Raw genomic sequence first — 10,144 nt, 5'->3', positions numbered from 1 at the left:
TTTATATTATAATATTAATTATAATTTTTAGAGAGGTTCCGAAAAGTAGTGAACTACAACAACAAAAGTTCTTTTTATATTATTTGAATTAATTGAATTTTTAAACTTTAATTTCTACAATATGCATTATACTACTGCATTATATTATAGATTAATATATATTGATTAAAAATTTATATTTTTTATTATGAAATTATTGAAATCATGTTATCAACATAATACACAATATATTGATATGATATATGTAATATTCTACTATGTAGGCCTTATTGTGAGATTTTAAATTAATAACTTTTTTTTATTTTTTTACTTATAATTCATTTTATATAATCTATTTGAATGTCCCCAATGTTTATAAGTTTATATAAATTCTTTCTCAGGGTGGAGTACTATAACTACTGTTATATAATTATATTAATTTCCAAATTCTGGTGACATATATTAAGAAAAAACTGTATACAGTAAATTATAAATAAAATACTAATATATAATTCATTTTTTTAATGTTCATAATAAAGCATAAACAAGAAACATTCAATCAATCATATATAATAATATAATTTATGATATAACATCTTTCATAATATCATAGGCGTATTGTAATTCATTTCTTATGAAAATTTAATTTATTAAATACATAAATATATTTTATTTTTGAAATATATCAGGTTTTAACCTTTAAACTAAATTGTATTAAAATTGGTGAAAATTATTATTTACGTTATATATAAATTAATTGATTATAATATATAATGACACTCGTTATCTTTAGTACCTAGTAACAATTTAATAATTTTGCATGTGTTTCTTTATATGTTTGCATGCTAAAAAATTAAATTTTCACCACCGTTTTGTTAAATTTAAATTTTATTTGTAATAAATATATAACATATTTATATATGTAAAAACCCAAAAAAATAATATTATTTAAATATTTGATTTATTTTAATATTTATTTAGACTGACATTTCTCTAATAAATTATTATAACTTATATAGAAATATACACTTATATACATAAAAAAAGAATTCTTTTAAATTTTTTAAACAATATTGTAAAATATACCTTGTTGTATATTTAACTTATACAATATATATAATATGAAATTTATAATAACTCAATAGTGAACAATTTTTTTACAGTTTAAAAGACCCTCAATTTTAAGGTGAAACCATATTTCAAATTGTGTTCAATTTTTAATTTTTAGTTATATTTTTTAATAATACATATTTTACATATATACATTTATAAATAAATAATTCTATAATTTATAGGTGTATGTTAGAACAAAAATTTTATTTTACAGCTATTGTTAAATATTATACATATATACATACTATAAAAATTATAAATATATTTTTATATACGTTTTTTAAGTTTAATAAGATCATCTTATTTATACGCATTACATACAATTACATACAACAAATGTTCATATTTTTCAATATGCATTAAACAGTTTTCATATAAATGTATACATTGTTTTTTTTTTTTGTAATTCTGACGATGTAAAATTATTTTTAATTGTTTTATTTTTTTATTCTGTAAACAATGTTTTTCTATAATATCTTATTTACATTTACATATATTAAAAAGTTTATATTTACAATTTATTTTATATAAGAATTTATATTTTCATTAAATTTTTTTAACTAATTTTTTATACATAAACATTTTGCAGTTTTGAATAAATATGCTTTTTTGGATTTATTTCAAAACTCTTAATTAATTTGTTTTATTTCCACACTTACAAGTGTCTTAAGATAATAAATTGTTTGAGTTTGTTATTTATTTAAATCATTTAGTTCTATTATAAGGAATTTATTTTTTGTTCTCTGGGGTATACAATATATTCTAGCAACTGGCAATTTAAAAAAAAATATATGGTATTTAGAAAATTCTTCTCAAGAATTTGTGCTTAAGTATAATTTTTTATTAAAAAAAATTATAGTTAATTTAAAAAAAATTTTGTATATTATATACGTGTGTGTTCTGTTCCATGTGTATTAGATCTGACAAATCTTGATAATATAGATTAGTGCTTTAAAATAAACTGTTCACAGTCAGCTACTCGATATCAGCTTCTGCTACTATATGGATTTGTATAACACAAAACGAAATATTTAGTAGCTAAACATATTCGAATATCTTAAAAATAATCGCATATATGATGTATTCAATTTAAATGTACGAGTTTAAATATTTCGAGTTTAAATAGAACACTTTGAGGTATTTATATATACATATATCGTAGGAACTCCATAAAGTAAGTATTGAACACCGGAATAAGATATTCCATTCCGATTTAAAGGTAATCTAAAAATTGTGCTTCTATTTTTATATACATTGTATATATATTATATATATATATAAATATATTGTATTTACGGAATTCCATAATTAAATTCTATATATAGCTAATACCTTGACATACTCATGAAGTTATTGTTACAGTTAAAGATAGTATTTTCTACTTTTTTTTTAGAATGTAAATTCTAAATTTGATTTTAGAATTATTCTTTCATAACTATATTAATTATTAAAAGTTGCTATTCTAAAATATTTAAATATTTCAATATTCTATTTTTTATAATTTATAATTTAAATATAAAAAAATAAATTTTTATTTTTAATTTTATTTATACTCTATAATTCTTAAAGATACTCTGTTATAAAATTTTAATGGTATTATTTTATTTATAATGTATAAATTATTAAAACATAATTCTATATAATACTTATTTTTATTTAAAAATATTGTTTTTATTTATTAATTTTCCAGATCAAATACAATTTAATCTGGCATTACTGTATTTATTATGTATTTATTATTAAAATATTATTCTATATAATATTTATTTTATTTAAAAATATTGTTTCAATTAATATTTTTTTATTTATTAATTTTCTAGATCAAATACAATTTACAAATGTTAACTGACAGATTGTGAGTGGACGCCAGATTGTTATTATTTTATTTATTTATTAAGTTACTGTCATTAAGTTTATTTTTTTAATATTTTAAATATTAATTGAAAAAAAGAAACCCCTCTAAAAAAAATTTTATTTTTTTTAACTCTGTTCTATGTATTTGTTTATTTTGTTGTATGTTCTTTTCAATTAATTATTTAATTTTTTTATATCATCTTTATTCACTCTTTATTTAAAATTGTACTATGTTTTAATTTGTTATTAACTTGCACTCAATTTTAATAATATTTTATGCTATTTTATTATATGTTTAATTTTTTTATCTCACTGACATATCTTGTATAAATGTATCTATATTTTTATTTAATTTATTAATAATTTTTGGTTGCATTTGTTAAGATAATTCTATATGACAGTTTACATATATACATTTTTTTTATGAATATATATATAAATAAGTTTATATATATTAATAAATAAATATATATGTATATATGTTGATAATAGTATTATTAACATACTGAAACATTAACTATATATTTTTCACATATGATATATATATTTATCTTCATTCATATTGTTACACCTATTGAACTTTACAAAGTGAAGTAAGAAGTTATATTTTTTAATATTTTTTATTGTATTTCAATTATATTTTAATATTTTTTTTTTCACATATATATATGCATATATTACAGTGAAAAAATAATACTGCCAATTTTAATATTATCTAATCTAGTAAATACTCATATTAGCTGTATATTTAATTAATATTTTTTTTTATATAAATTATTAAAAAATGTAAATAAACTAAAATATTTTATTTGAATTTAAGTATAATATACTATTACAAAATGTATTGGAGTATTTTAAAAAGTAGAAAAAGTATATTTTAATGAGCAATAGATGATCTTTAAATTTCAGAAATTATTAATTATTTATCGCTAAAATTAAATGTGCATAGAGATTGTATAAATTACGATATTAAAAATACAATATTAAAAATATTAAAAGTTAAAATTGAATACTGAAATTGTAGATACAAACATTATATACTAAATAACTTTTAAAAAACAGTCATATAGATACAAAAATTATATACATACAAACACAATATTATGAAATAAGCCAAATGTTATTTTTTTCGAAAAAATGTGTTTAATTAATTAAAACTATTACTAAAAATAAAAATGTGAAATAGTTTTTCTCATTAATATTTTTTAAAAACAATATTTTAAATATTTTATATAAAGAATGTGTTAAAGTTAATTACTTTTATTGTATTTCAAAACAATACATACAAATAAATTGTAATAACTAAAAAAACAATATTATACTAATTGTTAATTTTATTTATTAATTTAGATAAATGTCTATATAATTAATAGTATATTTGTATGCATTTATTATTAACTATTTCAATTTCAAATAAATAATTTTATTTCTTATATATTTATATAAATATACTTTAATTTTTATTATTTATATATGCTTATGTTGTTAAAATTAAAATGAATATATTGTACAAACTTTGAATTGTTTTTTAACTTCATTATTGGAATAAAAATAAATCGAATTTTAAATGAACCGTATATATACAAGCAAAAATTTTTTATAAGCTACAATGAATTGGTTTTATTTTATTGCACAAAAATAATAAAATGTAATATAATATTTAAAAATGATGAACTTAACACAAATATTTTTTTTTCATTTTAATGCTGCAAAAAAGTAATTTTAAAATTAAAAATTAGTGTGCTTTTTATAAAATTAAAATATATTAAATAAATTGGTATTAAACGCATGCTCACTAACGAAATTCATTTATAAAAAAAAACAACAACATTGTAATATAAGAAATATATAAATAATTGGCACTCATATAGAAATAAAATATACAATATAATATGCTTTGATATCATAAACCTATAAATTTTTTTTAATAATTTCTATTTAATAAAAAATTTTTAAATAATTTTTTTATATCATATACAATTATATTTAGTCAAACGTGAAAATAAATCGCACACTATATATTTTAATATTTTAGGAGTACATACTTTGAAAAAAACATTACCTCATATTTTATAAAGAAATATTTTAAATTATTAAAATTTAATTAATAGAAATAATTTTAACACATATTAAATATATATTTATATAAAAAGAAAAGAAACGAAACATTTTAAAAATTTATATATATACATACTATACATTAAATAATATTTTAACCCTACGGTTCCGCTATATTGATGGTCTGGTACTTTCAAAAAAAAATTTTTTTAGCAACAATAGTAGTAGAGTTAGGCAATTCTAAACTCGCTTGTAATTGACACACCCATGGTTGAGGAAACACTCGAAATTTAATGCTTCAAATATCAACGGAAGTTGTCTTTTGTTGTAGTTTAAATTCTCCTTAATAATATATTTAAATATGTTAAACTGCTGTTTATATTTTAAAATAAAACTATTAAAAATTCTACAACAAAATTTATGTTTACTTTATTTTTAATATTTGAAATTAGTACGAAAGATGCCAAAGAGCTTGGCATTTAAAGAGCGTTACACTGAAAGAAATAATTCATTACAAATTTAAAAGTTAATTTTAATTCCAAAACTCAATCATTTCTAATATATTTTTATTCTATAAGCAATATAATTTCTTTTTAAACATTATTTTGTGATATATTGATATAATTTATATATTATGGTCTTTGCGTTTATTCTCTAAATTTGGTAACCGTGTAGAGCTTTAATAGCGTAAATAACATATATTATAATAAAAATATATAAATTAATTTGAAATTTAAAATAATGGAACATCATACAGTTTCACGGTTAATTTATCAAATAATAAAAAATTAGAACAGGAGTAAGAAATACTTATTCAGTTTATATACTGAACAATTATAGTATAATTATATACTATATATTAATTTATTAAATTTGTATAAATAATTTCTTGCTTAATAGTAGCAAAAAAGGAGTTATTGTAGATCTGGAAATCTTTCATATACTTCACTCACGTTAACCAATATCTTACATTGGTCCCTACTTATGTTTTACATATGAGATACAGATCTAGATGCTCTTATATAAAATATGAATTAATAATTCGGTGTAGATAAGTAGTATATGTATATACTACAGTTGCGATTCGAACTTATATTATTAAATTTTAAATTACGTCAGTACTGACGCAATTTTAGCAAGATTAAAAATTTTATTAAATATAAATTGAATATCAGTAGAATAATAAAAAGTTTATTAATTAAATATTACGTTTTACAATAAATTCTAAAATTGAATGTGTCAAAAAAAAATTATCAAAAAAAATTTTATTTTCCAGAAATTTTTGTGAGGCCTATTATCACTACAAGTTTTTAGTTTCAAATTGTAATAATCTTCATAAATTGATTTAACTGAAATAAATAAAGGTTGAATTACATTAATTTCAGTTCAAAAAGAGTATTAGATAGTGAAAGTAAGTGTGGGAGAGAGAGATAGAGACAATGAAAAACAGATACAGGAAACAGATAGATAAAGCCAGTGATAGATAGATACTGTTTAATGAATTTATAAGGTGCGTAAAAGATTGCTCTAATAAGAAATTTTAAATTATCTATATATATATATATACATACATATATATCCTATATATATAGAATGAAATATGCCTAATTATTTTTAAGCTAAAAGTTTCCTACACATCCGATCATCAGAATTTAATTTTAAAACTGGTTAAATAGGCAGTCTCTTTGTAGATCCATGTTTAAGATGTGTACCAGGGTTGTTAGTTCAAAGAGTTGAAAGAGATACTTAATTTTTTAGCATAGCTCACTAGCTCACTTTTGTTACTGCCTCTGGTTTTGCTATTTCGATATTCATATATTGTAGGTTGACCATTTGTATTCTGTTATTATTATAAAATGCATATATATATATTTTTAAGCACCTTTTAATGAGTTCAGTTTTTGTTTCCCTGCTGAGAATGCTACTAATACTTATCTAGTTACTTTATCGGTAAATTCGTTTGCTTGTAATGATATTCTGTACTGTTAATATATTTACTTCAGTTGAGTCTTGCATTGTTTCAATAGTTTTGATTAGGTACTATGGTTGGATATTTAGAGATTAGTACCTGTACTATAGAAGAAAATTGCCATCTGTATTCAATCTGTATTCGATCATTAAATCATTCGTAAAGACATGGTAATCCCAATTGCCTGTGTAAAATCATTTAATTGATGTGGATATTATGCCATATGCAATCCCACCCAGTTCGTAGTGCACGATATTCCCCACATAATAATTATAATATATAAACAAACATATGTCTTTTAAAAATTATTTAATGTATCTTCTCATAAGTAGGGTGGCATTATTTTAAGTAGCCTATACCTACTCTCTGAATTTCTTAGATGTTCTAGTCTTCTTTTTCTTTTTTGTTGTTGTAACAGTTATTAAAATCTTACTGACTGTTATCACCTTATAGTTAATAATCTCGTTTTAACTATTCATACTTAATACTATTATTCATAGATATCGATAGATATTCAAGGTGAATTCACATCCTGTGTTTGTACTTTTCTGATTGAATTATCACTCTCATTCTCGTTTAATACTATTTCTTTCTAAAGGAATGGACATGAAAATTAATTGCTTAGAGTATATGTTCTTTTTAATATATTAATAATAATAAAAAAGAAATACAGTTAGTAGATATTAGGTTCCCCTAAATACTTAGATAAGTTGTGATAGGGGTTTATAGGAAGTGTAATTTGTTCGACATGAAGTTTGTTGGTATTATCATGCCCTTAGTAACTATATATGTTTTATTCAGAATATTATTTATAGATAATTTATAGTAAATAATCTTCGAATCGTAATGACATATATATAATATAGTTGACCGTATATTTTATATATATTTATTATATAAATAATATCTTATGTCACTTTTCATATCATATTAGATTTAATTTATATATATGTATATTAAGACTCCAAAGATTAATCCTAAGATTTCAAAGTTACTGAAAAATATTATGTGTGGGTGTTGCTAGCTGTTGTTAAAATGATGATGAAGTCCTTATTTATGATCATTATCTTATTATTTTGTTTATATATGGAGTTATTGGTGAACATATTTTTTATTTTGGTTAAAAAATAATAGTGTTAATATTGTATAATAAAGGTAACATTTTTTTTTTTTTTTAAAGCGAAGGACTAATCAGTGATTATTATTTGTTGTTGAAGCATGAAGGACCTTCGTTTGGGAAAAATGTAGTCTTCTAAAAAATTTCTAGGTAAAATAACATTTTCTGAAAAAATTTTCAACAACTAAGTATTAATAAGTGTTATTAATTTTAACATTTGTGTTGAAGGTTTTTTCTAGGTACTTTTAAGAATGTATTTTTTAAGTCTTTTTTATAATTTTATATAGTCACAAATTTTTAACTTAGTTACTGAATAGTAACGAAATTCCATAAATTTCATTAGAATGTCGTTTACTATTCCGAGATAATTAAATACACAGGAACTTTGATTTAAAATATAAAATTATGAGGTTCAGTAACAATAATTCAATAAATTAATTTTATTCATTATTATTTATTTATTAATAAATTAATTTTATTCACTGCATTTAATTTTAAATAAATTAAATTATAAAATTTATAACATCATTAAATTTTAATAAATATTGAACAAATTTATAACACTGGAAATAATTGTTTCAATTGTGAGAAAGTATTTATTTCCTTCAGAACAGTTTTTCTTCTTTGAACCTAACAGAAAATTTTTAAAATCACAGATCAGAGAGCAAGTCAAAACTCCTTGATTTTCCTAGTATTAAAACTAGTACAGGCCCTAATAAATTATTAATTAATTTAAAACTAATTTAGATTTTTCCAATTAGTATAGAACTTAATTAGATATTAATTTAGAATTAATTTTATATTATTTTCTTTCTTATTTTATGTTATTAAATATTTAATTATAATAAATTGTATTTAAAATTAACATTAACAATTAATTCAACATTTGTTATCGCTTTTTCAAAAATAATGCAGACTAGTTGAAATTATTAATAATTAATTTAATAATTATTTAATAATTTTTTGAAAATAATGTAGAACAGTTCAAAATGAATGCAATATAATATAATGAAATTCAAATAAATTATATATTATTGATAATTAATTTAGAATTTTTTAATTATTAATTTTAACTTTTATAAATATTATTCTAAAATTAATTTGAAGTTAATTTGACAAATTAAAGACATATTTCAGTGTAACGTTTGTAGTAATATTGTAATTATAAATAAATATATTTTACAAATATGCTCCATTGACTATAAATAGTTAAATGAAATAGTTTTAACATAAATATAAATTTATAAAAATCTAAATGCGTTTATACACTCAATAATATTTTAAAATTTTAAAAAATTGAACAAAGTATATACATACATACATTTTCATGCATATGCATATATACATTTAAATAAAATAAATGTTCGTAATATAGTAGATTTAAAAAAATTGTAAAAGTAATTGCTTGAGATTTTTATTCGATAGAAATAATATAAAAAAACATAAAAACATAAGCGTTATATACATATATCTTGTGCGTTTACATATAGTCGTGAAAATTATATATACATATACAAGTAATATTTACGAGTTTTAACAGGAAAAACAAGTGTTCTTTAAACTTATAAAATAAATGATTAAAAATAAAAAATAATTTATTGAAACCGCTGTAAATTGTATGCAAATAGTAGTTTTTAAATTCTACATACATATATATATACATATGCATATGTATATATATATATAAAACAAAAAATTATATATTATATACCATAACTACATAAAATTTTTATCGTAATTCTCTAATATACACATACACATAATATGTCTATAAAAAATATTTGTATTTATAAAACATAAACACAAATAATTAATATATTTTAAATAAATATTAAAAACCAGAAACAGAAAGTCATTAGTAAATTTATAAATTTTGAATCATTTGCACATGCATAAATAATATTTTCAAAATATATATATAATAAAAGGACACTCATATTATATAAATTATATATATCATATATATATATGTCGTATATTCTATATATATCTTATATATATATCATATATATATATATAGATTTATATTGTTACTTTTGTCAGTGTAAAAGTTT

The sequence above is a fragment of the Teleopsis dalmanni genome, chromosome 1 (assembly GCF_002237135.1).
Source record: "Teleopsis dalmanni isolate 2A chromosome 1, ASM223713v2, whole genome shotgun sequence".
Taxonomy (NCBI): domain Eukaryota; kingdom Metazoa; phylum Arthropoda; class Insecta; order Diptera; family Diopsidae; genus Teleopsis; species Teleopsis dalmanni.
The sequence above is the reverse complement of the archived record's forward strand: the minus strand, read 5'-3'. Positions refer to the sequence as shown.